General features: G+C 41.6%; 4 non-coding genes across 4 annotated transcripts; all 4 read right to left on the reverse strand.

Moving 5' to 3' along the window:
• Positions 1–1,140: 1,140 nt before the first annotated feature.
• On the reverse strand, positions 1,141–1,213 carry trnar-ucg (transfer RNA arginine (anticodon UCG)). Its single transcript has one exon. It is a non-coding gene; the product is annotated as a tRNA-Arg (tRNA).
• A 2,071-nt stretch (positions 1,214–3,284) lies between these two features.
• Positions 3,285–3,357, reverse strand: trnar-ucg (transfer RNA arginine (anticodon UCG)). Its single transcript has one exon. It is a non-coding gene; the product is annotated as a tRNA-Arg (tRNA).
• Positions 3,358–6,801: 3,444 nt separating this feature from the next.
• Positions 6,802–6,874, reverse strand: trnar-ucg (transfer RNA arginine (anticodon UCG)). The gene has a single exon. It is a non-coding gene; the product is annotated as a tRNA-Arg (tRNA).
• A 4,708-nt stretch (positions 6,875–11,582) lies between these two features.
• Positions 11,583–11,655, reverse strand: trnar-ucg (transfer RNA arginine (anticodon UCG)). Its single transcript has one exon. It is a non-coding gene; the product is annotated as a tRNA-Arg (tRNA).
• Between the last annotated feature and the right edge of the window lie 1,036 nt (positions 11,656–12,691).

Consider the following 12,691-nt stretch of genomic DNA (forward strand, 5'->3'; position numbering starts at 1 on the left):
AATCTTCTCACCATAAGCCAGACGCCTTATCCGTAACGACATGTATTCACTTCTTGCTAATTTAACCACACACACTTTGAGACAGACTGTTTCCTACAACATGGGAACAACTTTTTCCATCAAGCATCTTCGACAGCTCGACTGGAGTCGCGATCCATCAAGTTCAGATCAACACTTTGAGATGGCTTGTTTTCAAAAACGAGAACAACTTATGGCTTTTAAAGCTCTTCAACAGCAATCAAGATCCATCATGCCGATGACAACCACAAAGGGACTCGAACCCTTAATCTTCTGATCCGAAGTCAGACGCCTTATCCATTAGGCCACGTGGTCTCTTGCTTCAGAACTAACCATAAACATTTTGAGATAGCTTGTTTCCAATTACGAGAACACTATTCCTTAAGTCAGATGCCTTTTCCGTAACAACATGTATTCACTTCTTGCTAATATAACCACACACACTTTGAGAAAGACTGTTTCCTACAACATGGGAACAACTTTATCCATCAAGCATCTTCGACAGCTCAACTGGAGTTGCGATCCATCAAGTTCAGATCAACACTTTGAGATGGCTTGATTCCAAAAACGAGAACAACTTATGGCTTTTAAAGCTCTTCAACAGCAATGAAGATCCATCATGCTGATGACAGCCACAAAGGGACTTGAACCCTTAATCTTCTGATTTGAAGTCAGACGCCTTATCCATTAGGCCACGTTGTCTCTTGCTTAAGACTTAACCACAAACATTTTGAGATAGCTTGTTTCCAATTACAAAGACACCATTCCTTAATTAGGCATCTTCAACAGCTTGAGAGGAGTCAAGATGGATCTAGTTCAGAGAAAGGAACACAATTCTGTAGACAACCAGGAAGCGACTCTCAATCTTCTCACCATAAGCCAGACGCCTTATCCGTAACGACATGTATTCACTTCTTGCTAATTTAACCACACACACTTTGAGACAGACTGTTTCCTACAACATGGGAACAACTTTTTCCATCAAGCATCTTCAACAGCTCGACTGGAGTCGCGATCCATCAAGTTCAGATCAACACTTTGAGATGGCTTGTTTCCAAAAACGAGAACAACTTATGGCTTTTAAAGCTCTTCAACAGCAATCAAGATCCATCATGCTGATGACAACCACGAAGGGACTCGAACCCTTAATCTTCTGATCCGAAGTCAGACGCCTTATCCATTAGGCCACGTGGTCTCTCGCTTCAGAAATAACCATAAACATTTTGAGATAGCTTGTTTCCAATTGCGAGAACACTATTCCTTAAGTCAGATGCCTTTTCCGTAACGACATGTATTCACTTCTTGCTAATTTAACCACACACACTTTGAGACAGACTGTTTCCTACAACATGGGAACAACTTTATCCATCAAGCATCTTCGACAGCTCGACTGGAGTCGCGATCCATCAAGTTCAGATCAACACTTTGAGATGGCTTGATTCCAAAAACGAGAACAACTTATGGCTTTTAAAGCTCTTCAACAGCAATGAAGATCCATCATGCTGATGACAGCCACAAAGGGACTTGAACCCTTAATCTTCTGAATTGATGTCAGACGCCTTATCCATTAGGCCACGTGGTCTCTTGCTTAAGAATTAACCACAAACATTTTGAGATAGCTTGTTTCCAATTACAAAGACACCATTCCTTAATTAGGCATCTTCAACAGCTTGAGAGGAGTCAAGATGGATCTAGTTCAGAGAAAGGAACACAATTCTGTAGACAACCAGGAAGCGACTCTCAATCTTCTCACCATAAGCCAGACGCCTTATCCGTAACGACATGTATTCACTTCTTGCTAATTTAACCACACACACTTTGAGACAGACTGTTTCCTACAACATGGGAACAACTTTTTCCATCAAGCATCTTCGACAGCTCGACTGGAGTCGCGATCCATCAAGTTCAGATCAACACTTTGAGATGGCTTTTTTCCAAAAACGAGACCAACTTCTGGCTTTTAAACCTCTTCAACAGCAATCAAGATCCATCATGCTGATGACAACCATGAAGGGACTCGAACCCTTAATCTTCTGATCCGAAATCAAACGCCTTATCCATTAGGCCACTTGGTCTATTGCTTCCGAATTAACCACAAACATTTTGAGATAGCTTGTTTCCAATTACGAGAACACTATTCCTTAAGTCAGACGCCTTATCCGTAACGACATGTATTCACTTCTTGCTAATCTAACCACACACACTTTGAGACAGACTGTTTCCTACAACATGGGAACAACTTTTTCCATCAAGCATCTTCGACAGCTCGACTGGAGTCGCGATCCATCAAGTTCAGATCAACACTTTGAGATGGCTTGATTTCAAAAACGAGAACGTATGGCTGTTAAAGCTGTTCAACAGCAATCAAGATCCATCATGCTGATGACAACCACAAAGGACCTCGAACCCTTAATCTTCTGATCCAAAGTCAGACGCCTTATCCATTAGGCCACGTGGTCTCTTGCTTAAAAATTAACCACAAACATTTTGAGATAGCTTGTTTCCAATTACGAGAACACCATTCCTTAAGTCAGACGCCTTATCCGTAACGACATGTATTCACTTCTTGCTAATTTAACCACACACACTTTGAGACAGACTGTTTCCTACAACATGGGAACAACTTTTTCCATCAAGCATCTTCGACAGCTCGACTGGAGTCGCGATCCATCAAGTTCAGATCAACACTTTGAGATGGCTTGTTTTCAAAAACGAGACCAACTTATGGCTTTTAAAGCTCTTCAACAGCAATCAAGATCCATCATGCTGATTACAACCACAAAGGGACTCGAACCCTTAATCTTCTGATCCTAAGTCAGACGCCTTATCCATTAGGCCACATGATCTCTTGCTTCAGAAGTAACCACAAACATTTTAAAATAGCTTGTTTCCAATTACAAGAACACCATTCCTTAATTAGGCATCTTCAACAGCTTGAGAGGAATAAAGACGGACCCAGTTCAGAGAAAGGAACACAATTCTGTGGACAACGAGGAAGCGACTCTCAATCTTCTCACCATAAATCAGACGCCTTATCCGTAACGACATGTATTCACTTCTTGTTAATCTAACCACACACACTTTGAGACAGACTGTTTCCTACAACATGGGAACAACTTTTTCCATCAAGCATCTTCGACAGCTCGACTGGAGTCGCGATCCATCAAGTTCAGATCAACACTTTGAGATGGCTTGTTTCCAAAAAAGAGAACAACTTATGGCTTTTAAAGCTCTTCAACAGCAATCAAGATCCATCATGCTGATGACAACCACGAAGGGACTCGAACCCTTAATCTTCTGATCCGAAGTCAGACGCCTTATCCATTAGGCCACGTGGTCTCTTGCTTAAAAATTAACCATAAACATTTTGAGATAGCTTGTTTCCAATTACGAGAACACTATTCCTTAAGTCAGATGCCTTTTCCGTAACGACATGTATTCACTTCTTGCTAATTTAACCACACACACTTTGAGACAGACTGTTTCCTACAACATGGGAACAACTTTTTCCATCAAGCATCTTCGACAGCTCGACTGGAGTCGCGATCCATCAAGTTCAGATCAACACTTTGAGATGGCTTGTTTTCAAAAACGAGAACAACTTACGGCTTTTAAAGCTGTTCAACAGCAATCAAGAACCATCATGCTGATGACAACCACGAAGGGACTCGAACCCTTAATCTTCTGATCCGAAGTCAGACGCCTTATCCATTAGGCCACGTGATCTCTTGCTTCAGAAGTAACCACAAACATTTTAAAATAGCTTGTTTCCAATTACAAGAACACCATTCCTTAATTAGGCATCTTCAACAGCTTGAGAGGAATCAAGACGGACCCAGTTCAGAGAAAGGAACACAATTCTGTGGACAACGAGGAAGCGACTCTCAATCTTCTCACCGTAAATCAGACGCCTTATCCGTAACGACATGTATTCACTTCTTGCTAATCTAACCACACACACTTTGAGACAGACTGTTTCCTACAACATGGGAACAACTTTTTCCATCAAGCATCTTCGACAGCTCGACTGGAGTCGCGATCCATCAAGTTCAGATCAACACTTTGAGATGGCTTGATTTCAAAAACGAGAACAACGTATGGCTGTTAAAGCTGTTCAACAGCAACCAAGATCCATCATGCTGATGACAACCACAAAGGACCTCGAACCCTTAATCTTCTGATCCAAAGTCAGACGCCTTATCCATTAGGCCACGTGGTCTCTTGCTTAAAAATTAACCACAAACATTTTGAGATAGCTTGTTTCCAATTACGAGAACACCATTCCTTAAGTCAGACGCCTTATCCGTAACGACATGTATTCACTTCTTGCTAATTTAACCACACACACTTTGAGACAGACTGTTTCCTACAACATGGGAACAACTTTTTCCATCAAGCATCTTCGACAGCTCGACTGGAGTCGCGATCCATCAAGTTCAGATCAACACTTTGAGATGGCTTGTTTTCAAAAACGAGACCAACTTATGGCTTTTAAAGCTCTTCAACAGCAATCAAGATCCATCATGCTGATTACAACCACAAAGGGACTCGAACCCTTAATCTTCTGATCCTAAGTCAGACGCCTTATCCATTAGGCCACGTGATCTCTTGCTTCAGAAGTAACCACAAACATTTTAAAATAGCTTGTTTCCAATTACAAGAACACCATTCCTTAATTAGGCATCTTCAACAGCTTGAGAGGAATAAAGACGGACCCAGTTCAGAGAAAGGAACACAATTCTGTGGACAACGAGGAAGCGACTCTCAATCTTCTCACCATAAATCAGACGCCTTATCCGTAACGACATGTATTCACTTCTTGCTAATCTAACCACACACACTTTGAGACAGACTGTTTCCTACAACATGGGAACAACTTTTTCCATCAAGCATCTTCGACAGCTCGACTGGAGTCGCGATCCATCAAGTTCAGATCAACACTTTGAGATGGCTTGATTTCAAAAACGAGAACGTATGGCTGTTAAAGCTGTTCAACAGCAATCAAGATCCATCATGCTGATGACAACCACAAAGGACCTCGAACCCTTAATCTTCTGATCCAAAGTCAGACGCCTTATCCATTAGGCCACGTGGTCTCTTGCTTAAAAATTAACCATAAACATTTTGAGATAGCTTGTTTCCAATTACGAGAACACTATTCCTTAAGTCAGATGCCTTTTCCGTAACGACATGTATTCACTTCTTGCTAATTTAACCACACACACTTTGAGACAGACTGTTTCCTACAACATGGGAACAACTTTTTCCATCAAGCATCTTCGACAGCTCGACTGGAGTCGCGATCCATCAAGTTCAGATCAACACTTTGAGATGGCTTGTTTTCAAAAACGAGAACAACTTACGGCTTTTAAAGCTGTTCAACAGCAATCAAGAACCATCATGCTGATGACAACCACGAAGGGACTCGAACCCTTAATCTTCTGATCCGAAGTCAGACGCCTTATCCATTAGGCCACGTGATCTCTTGCTTCAGAAGTAACCACAAACATTTTAAAATAGCTTGTTTCCAATTACAAGAACACCATTCCTTAATTAGGCATCTTCAACAGCTTGAGAGGAATCAAGACGGACCCAGTTCAGAGAAAGGAACACAATTCTGTGGACAACGAGGAAGCGACTCTCAATCTTCTCACCATAAATCAGACGCCTTATCCGTAACGACATGTATTCACTTCTTGCTAATCTAACCACACACACTTTGAGACAGACTGTTTCCTACAACATGGGAACAACTTTTTCCATCAAGCATCTTCGACAGCTCGACTGGAGTCGCGATCCATCAAGTTCAGATCAACACTTTGAGATGGCTTGATTTCAAAAACGAGAACAACGTATGGCTGTTAAAGCTGTTCAACAGCAATCAAGATCCATCATGCTGATGACAACCACAAAGGACCTCGAACCCTTAATCTTCTGATCCAAAGTCAGACGCCTTATCCATTAGGCCACGTGGTCTCTTGCTTAAAAATTAACCACAAACATTTTGAGATAGCTTGTTTCCAATTACGAGAACACCATTCCTTAAGTCAGACGCCTTATCCGTAACGACATGTATTCACTTCTTGCTAATTTAACCACACACACTTTGAGACAGACTGTTTCCTACAACATGGGAACAACTTTTTCCATCAAGCATCTTCGACAGCTCGACTGGAGTCGCGATCCATCAAGTTCAGATCAACACTTTGAGATGGCTTGTTTTCAAAAACGAGACCAACTTATGGCTTTTAAAGCTCTTCAACAGCAATCAAGATCCATCATGCTGATTACAACCACAAAGGGACTCGAACCCTTAATCTTCTGATCCTAAGTCAGACGCCTTATCCATTAGGCCACATGATCTCTTGCTTCAGAAGTAACCACAAACATTTTAAAATAGCTTGTTTCCAATTACAAGAACACCATTCCTTAATTAGGCATCTTCAACAGCTTGAGAGGAATAAAGACGGACCCAGTTCAGAGAAAGGAACACAATTCTGTGGACAACGAGGAAGCGACTCTCAATCTTCTCACCATAAATCAGACGCCTTATCCGTAACGACATGTATTCACTTCTTGTTAATCTAACCACACACACTTTGAGACAGACTGTTTCCTACAACATGGGAACAACTTTTTCCATCAAGCATCTTCGACAGCTCGACTGGAGTCGCGATCCATCAAGTTCAGATCAACACTTTGAGATGGCTTGTTTCCAAAAAAGAGAACAACTTATGGCTTTTAAAGCTCTTCAACAGCAATCAAGATCCATCATGCTGATGACAACCACGAAGGGACTCGAACCCTTAATCTTCTGATCCGAAGTCAGACGCCTTATCCATTAGGCCACGTGGTCTCTTGCTTAAAAATTAACCATAAACATTTTGAGATAGCTTGTTTCCAATTACGAGAACACTATTCCTTAAGTCAGATGCCTTTTCCGTAACGACATGTATTCACTTCTTGCTAATTTAACCACACACACTTTGAGACAGACTGTTTCCTACAACATGGGAACAACTTTTTCCATCAAGCATCTTCGACAGCTCGACTGGAGTCGCGATCCATCAAGTTCAGATCAACACTTTGAGATGGCTTGTTTTCAAAAACGAGAACAACTTACGGCTTTTAAAGCTGTTCAACAGCAATCAAGAACCATCATGCTGATGACAACCACGAAGGGACTCGAACCCTTAATCTTCTGATCCGAAGTCAGACGCCTTATCCATTAGGCCACGTGATCTCTTGCTTCAGAAGTAACCACAAACATTTTAAAATAGCTTGTTTCCAATTACAAGAACACCATTCCTTAATTAGGCATCTTCAACAGCTTGAGAGGAATCAAGACGGACCCAGTTCAGAGAAAGGAACACAATTCTGTGGACAACGAGGAAGCGACTCTCAATCTTCTCACCGTAAATCAGACGCCTTATCCGTAACGACATGTATTCACTTCTTGCTAATCTAACCACACACACTTTGAGACAGACTGTTTCCTACAACATGGGAACAACTTTTTCCATCAAGCATCTTCGACAGCTCGACTGGAGTCGCGATCCATCAAGTTCAGATCAACACTTTGAGATGGCTTGATTTCAAAAACGAGAACAACGTATGGCTGTTAAAGCTGTTCAACAGCAACCAAGATCCATCATGCTGATGACAACCACAAAGGACCTCGAACCCTTAATCTTCTGATCCAAAGTCAGACGCCTTATCCATTAGGCCACGTGGTCTCTTGCTTAAAAATTAACCACAAACATTTTGAGATAGCTTGTTTCCAATTACGAGAACACCATTCCTTAAGTCAGACGCCTTATCCGTAACGACATGTATTCACTTCTTGCTAATTTAACCACACACACTTTGAGACAGACTGTTTCCTACAACATGGGAACAACTTTTTCCATCAAGCATCTTCGACAGCTCGACTGGAGTCGCGATCCATCAAGTTCAGATCAACACTTTGAGATGGCTTGTTTTCAAAAACGAGACCAACTTATGGCTTTTAAAGCTCTTCAACAGCAATCAAGATCCATCATGCTGATTACAACCACAAAGGGACTCGAACCCTTAATCTTCTGATCCTAAGTCAGACGCCTTATCCATTAGGCCACGTGATCTCTTGCTTCAGAAGTAACCACAAACATTTTAAAATAGCTTGTTTCCAATTACAAGAACACCATTCCTTAATTAGGCATCTTCAACAGCTTGAGAGGAATAAAGACGGACCCAGTTCAGAGAAAGGAACACAATTCTGTGGACAACGAGGAAGCGACTCTCAATCTTCTCACCATAAATCAGACGCCTTATCCGTAACGACATGTATTCACTTCTTGCTAATCTAACCACACACACTTTGAGACAGACTGTTTCCTACAACATGGGAACAACTTTTTCCATCAAGCATCTTCGACAGCTCGACTGGAGTCGCGATCCATCAAGTTCAGATCAACACTTTGAGATGGCTTGATTTCAAAAACGAGAACGTATGGCTGTTAAAGCTGTTCAACAGCAATCAAGATCCATCATGCTGATGACAACCACAAAGGACCTCGAACCCTTAATCTTCTGATCCAAAGTCAGACGCCTTATCCATTAGGCCACGTGGTCTCTTGCTTAAAAATTAACCATAAACATTTTGAGATAGCTTGTTTCCAATTACGAGAACACTATTCCTTAAGTCAGATGCCTTTTCCGTAACGACATGTATTCACTTCTTGCTAATTTAACCACACACACTTTGAGACAGACTGTTTCCTACAACATGGGAACAACTTTTTCCATCAAGCATCTTCGACAGCTCGACTGGAGTCGCGATCCATCAAGTTCAGATCAACACTTTGAGATGGCTTGTTTTCAAAAACGAGAACAACTTACGGCTTTTAAAGCTGTTCAACAGCAATCAAGAACCATCATGCTGATGACAACCACGAAGGGACTCGAACCCTTAATCTTCTGATCCGAAGTCAGACGCCTTATCCATTAGGCCACGTGATCTCTTGCTTCAGAAGTAACCACAAACATTTTAAAATAGCTTGTTTCCAATTACAAGAACACCATTCCTTAATTAGGCATCTTCAACAGCTTGAGAGGAATCAAGACGGACCCAGTTCAGAGAAAGGAACACAATTCTGTGGACAACGAGGAAGCGACTCTCAATCTTCTCACCATAAATCAGACGCCTTATCCGTAACGACATGTATTCACTTCTTGCTAATCTAACCACACACACTTTGAGACAGACTGTTTCCTACAACATGGGAACAACTTTTTCCATCAAGCATCTTCGACAGCTCGACTGGAGTCGCGATCCATCAAGTTCAGATCAACACTTTGAGATGGCTTGATTTCAAAAACGAGAACAACGTATGGCTGTTAAAGCTGTTCAACAGCAATCAAGATCCATCATGCTGATGACAACCACAAAGGACCTCGAACCCTTAATCTTCTGATCCAAAGTCAGACGCCTTATCCATTAGGCCACGTGGTCTCTTGCTTAAAAATTAACCACAAACATTTTGAGATAGCTTGTTTCCAATTACGAGAACACCATTCCTTAAGTCAGACGCCTTATCCGTAACGACATGTATTCACTTCTTGCTAATTTAACCACACACACTTTGAGACAGACTGTTTCCTACAACATGGGAACAACTTTTTCCATCAAGCATCTTCGACAGCTCGACTGGAGTCGCGATCCATCAAGTTCAGATCAACACTTTGAGATGGCTTGTTTTCAAAAACGAGACCAACTTATGGCTTTTAAAGCTCTTCAACAGCAATCAAGATCCATCATGCTGATTACAACCACAAAGGGACTCGAACCCTTAATCTTCTGATCCTAAGTCAGACGCCTTATCCATTAGGCCACGTGATCTCTTGCTTCAGAAGTAACCACAAACATTTTAAAATAGCTTGTTTCCAATTACAAGAACACCATTCCTTAATTAGGCATCTTCAACAGCTTGAGAGGAATAAAGACGGACCCAGTTCAGAGAAAGGAACACAATTCTGTGGACAACGAGGAAGCGACTCTCAATCTTCTCACCATAAATCAGACGCCTTATCCGTAACGACATGTATTCACTTCTTGCTAATCTAACCACACACACTTTGAGACAGACTGTTTCCTACAACATGGGAACAACTTTTTCCATCAAGCATCTTCGACAGCTCGACTGGAGTCGCGATCCATCAAGTTCAGATCAACACTTTGAGATGGCTTGATTTCAAAAACGAGAACGTATGGCTGTTAAAGCTGTTCAACAGCAATCAAGATCCATCATGCTGATGACAACCACAAAGGACCTAGAACCCTTAATCTTCTGATCCAAAGTCAGACGCCTTATCCATTAGGCCACGTGGTCTCTTGCTTAAAAATTAACCACAAACATTTTGAGATAGCTTGTTTCCAATTACGAGAACACCATTCCTTAAGTCAGACGCCTTATCCGTAACGACATGTATTCACTTCTTGCTAATTTAACCACACACACTTTGAGACAGACTGTTTCCTACAACATGGGAACAACTTTTTCCATCAAGCATCTTCGACAGCTCGACTGGAGTCGCGATCCATCAAGTTCAGATCAACACTTTGAGATGGCTTGTTTTCAAAAACGAGACCAACTTATGGCTTTTAAAGCTCTTCAACAGCAATCAAGATCCATCATGCTGATTACAACCACAAAGGGACTCGAACCCTTAATCTTCTGATCCTAAGTCAGACGCCTTATCCATTAGGCCACGTGGTCTCTTGCTTAAAAATTAACCACAAACATTTTGAGATAGCTTGTTTCCAATTACGAGAACACCATTCCTTAAGTCAGACGCCTTATCCGTAACGACATGTATTCACTTCTTGCTAATTTAACCACACACACTTTGAGACAGACTGTTTCCTACAACATGGGAACAACTTTTTCCATCAAGCATCTTCGACAGCTCGACTGGAGTCGCGATCCATCAAGTTCAGATCAACACTTTGAGATGGCTTGTTTTCAAAAACGAGAACAACTTACGGCTTTTAAAGCTGTTCAACAGCAATCAAGAACCATCATGCTGATGACAACCACGAAGGGACTCGAACCCTTAATCTTCTGATCCGAAGTCAGACGCCTTATCCATTAGGCCACGTGATCTCTTGCTTCAGAAGTAACCACAAACATTTTAAAATAGCTTGTTTCCAATTACAAGAACACCATTCCTTAATTAGGCATCTTCAACAGCTTGAGAGGAATCAAGACGGACCCAGTTCAGAGAAAGGAACACAATTCTGTGGCCAACGAGGAAGCGACTCTCAATCTTCTCACCATAAATCAGACGCCTTATCCGTAACGACATGTATTCACTTCTTGCTAATCTAACCACACACACTTTGAGACAGACTGTTTCCTACAACATGGGAACAACTTTTTCCATCAAGCATCTTCGACAGCTCGACTGGAGTCGCGATCCATCAAGTTCAGATCAACACTTTGAGATGGCTTGTTTCCAAAAAAGAGAACAACTTATGGCTTTCAAAGCTCTTCAACAGCAATCAAGATCCATCATGCTGATGACAACCACGAAGGGACTCGAACCCTTAATCTTCTGATCCGAAGTCAGACGCCTTATCCATTAGGCCACGTGGTCTCTTGCTTAAAAATTAACCATAAACATTTTGAGATAGCTTGTTTCCAATTACGAGAACACTATTCCTTAAGTCAGATGCCTTTTCCGTAACGACATGTATTCACTTCTTGCTAATTTAACCACACACACTTTGAGACAGACTGTTTCCTACAACGTGGGAACAACTTTTTCCATCAAGCATCTTCGACAGCTCGACTGGAGTCGCGATCCATCCAGTTCAGATCAACACTTTGAGATGGCTTTTTTTTCAAAAACGAGAACAACTTACGGCTTTTAAAGCTGTTCAACAGCAATCAAGAACCATCATGCTGATGACAACCACGAAGGGACTCGAACCCTTAATCTTCTGATCCGAAGTCAGACGCCTTATCCATTAGGCCACGTGATCTCTTGCTTCAGAAATAACCACAAACATTTTAAAATAGCTTGTTTCCAATTACAAGAACACCATTCCTTAATTAGGCATCTTCAACAGCTTGAGAGGAATCAAGACGGACCCAGTTCAGAGAAAGGAACACAATTCTGTGGACAACGAGGAAGCGACTCTCAATCTTCTCACCATAAATCAGACGCCTTATCCGTAACGACATGTATTCACTTCTTGCTAATCTAACCACACACACTTTGAGACAGACTGTTTCCTACAACATGGGAACAACTTTTTCCATCAAGCATCTTCGACAGCTCGACTGGAGTCGCGATCCATCAAGTTCAGATCAACACTTTGAGATGGCTTGATTTCAAAAACGAGAACAACGTATGGCTGTTAAAGCTGTTCAACAGCAATCAAGAACCATCATGCTGATGACAACCACAAAGGACCTCGAACCCTTAATCTTCTGATCCAAAGTCAGACGCCTTATCCATTAGGCCACGTGGTCTCTTGCTTAAAAATTAACCACAAACATTTTGAGATAGCTTGTTTCCAATTACGAGAACACCATTCCTTAAGTCAGACGCCTTATCCGTAACGACATGTATTCACTTCTTGCTAATTTAACCACACACACTTTGAGACAGACTGTTTCCTACAACA

Source organism: Osmerus mordax, chromosome 17 (genome assembly GCF_038355195.1).
Source record: "Osmerus mordax isolate fOsmMor3 chromosome 17, fOsmMor3.pri, whole genome shotgun sequence".
NCBI lineage: Eukaryota > Metazoa > Chordata > Actinopteri > Osmeriformes > Osmeridae > Osmerus > Osmerus mordax.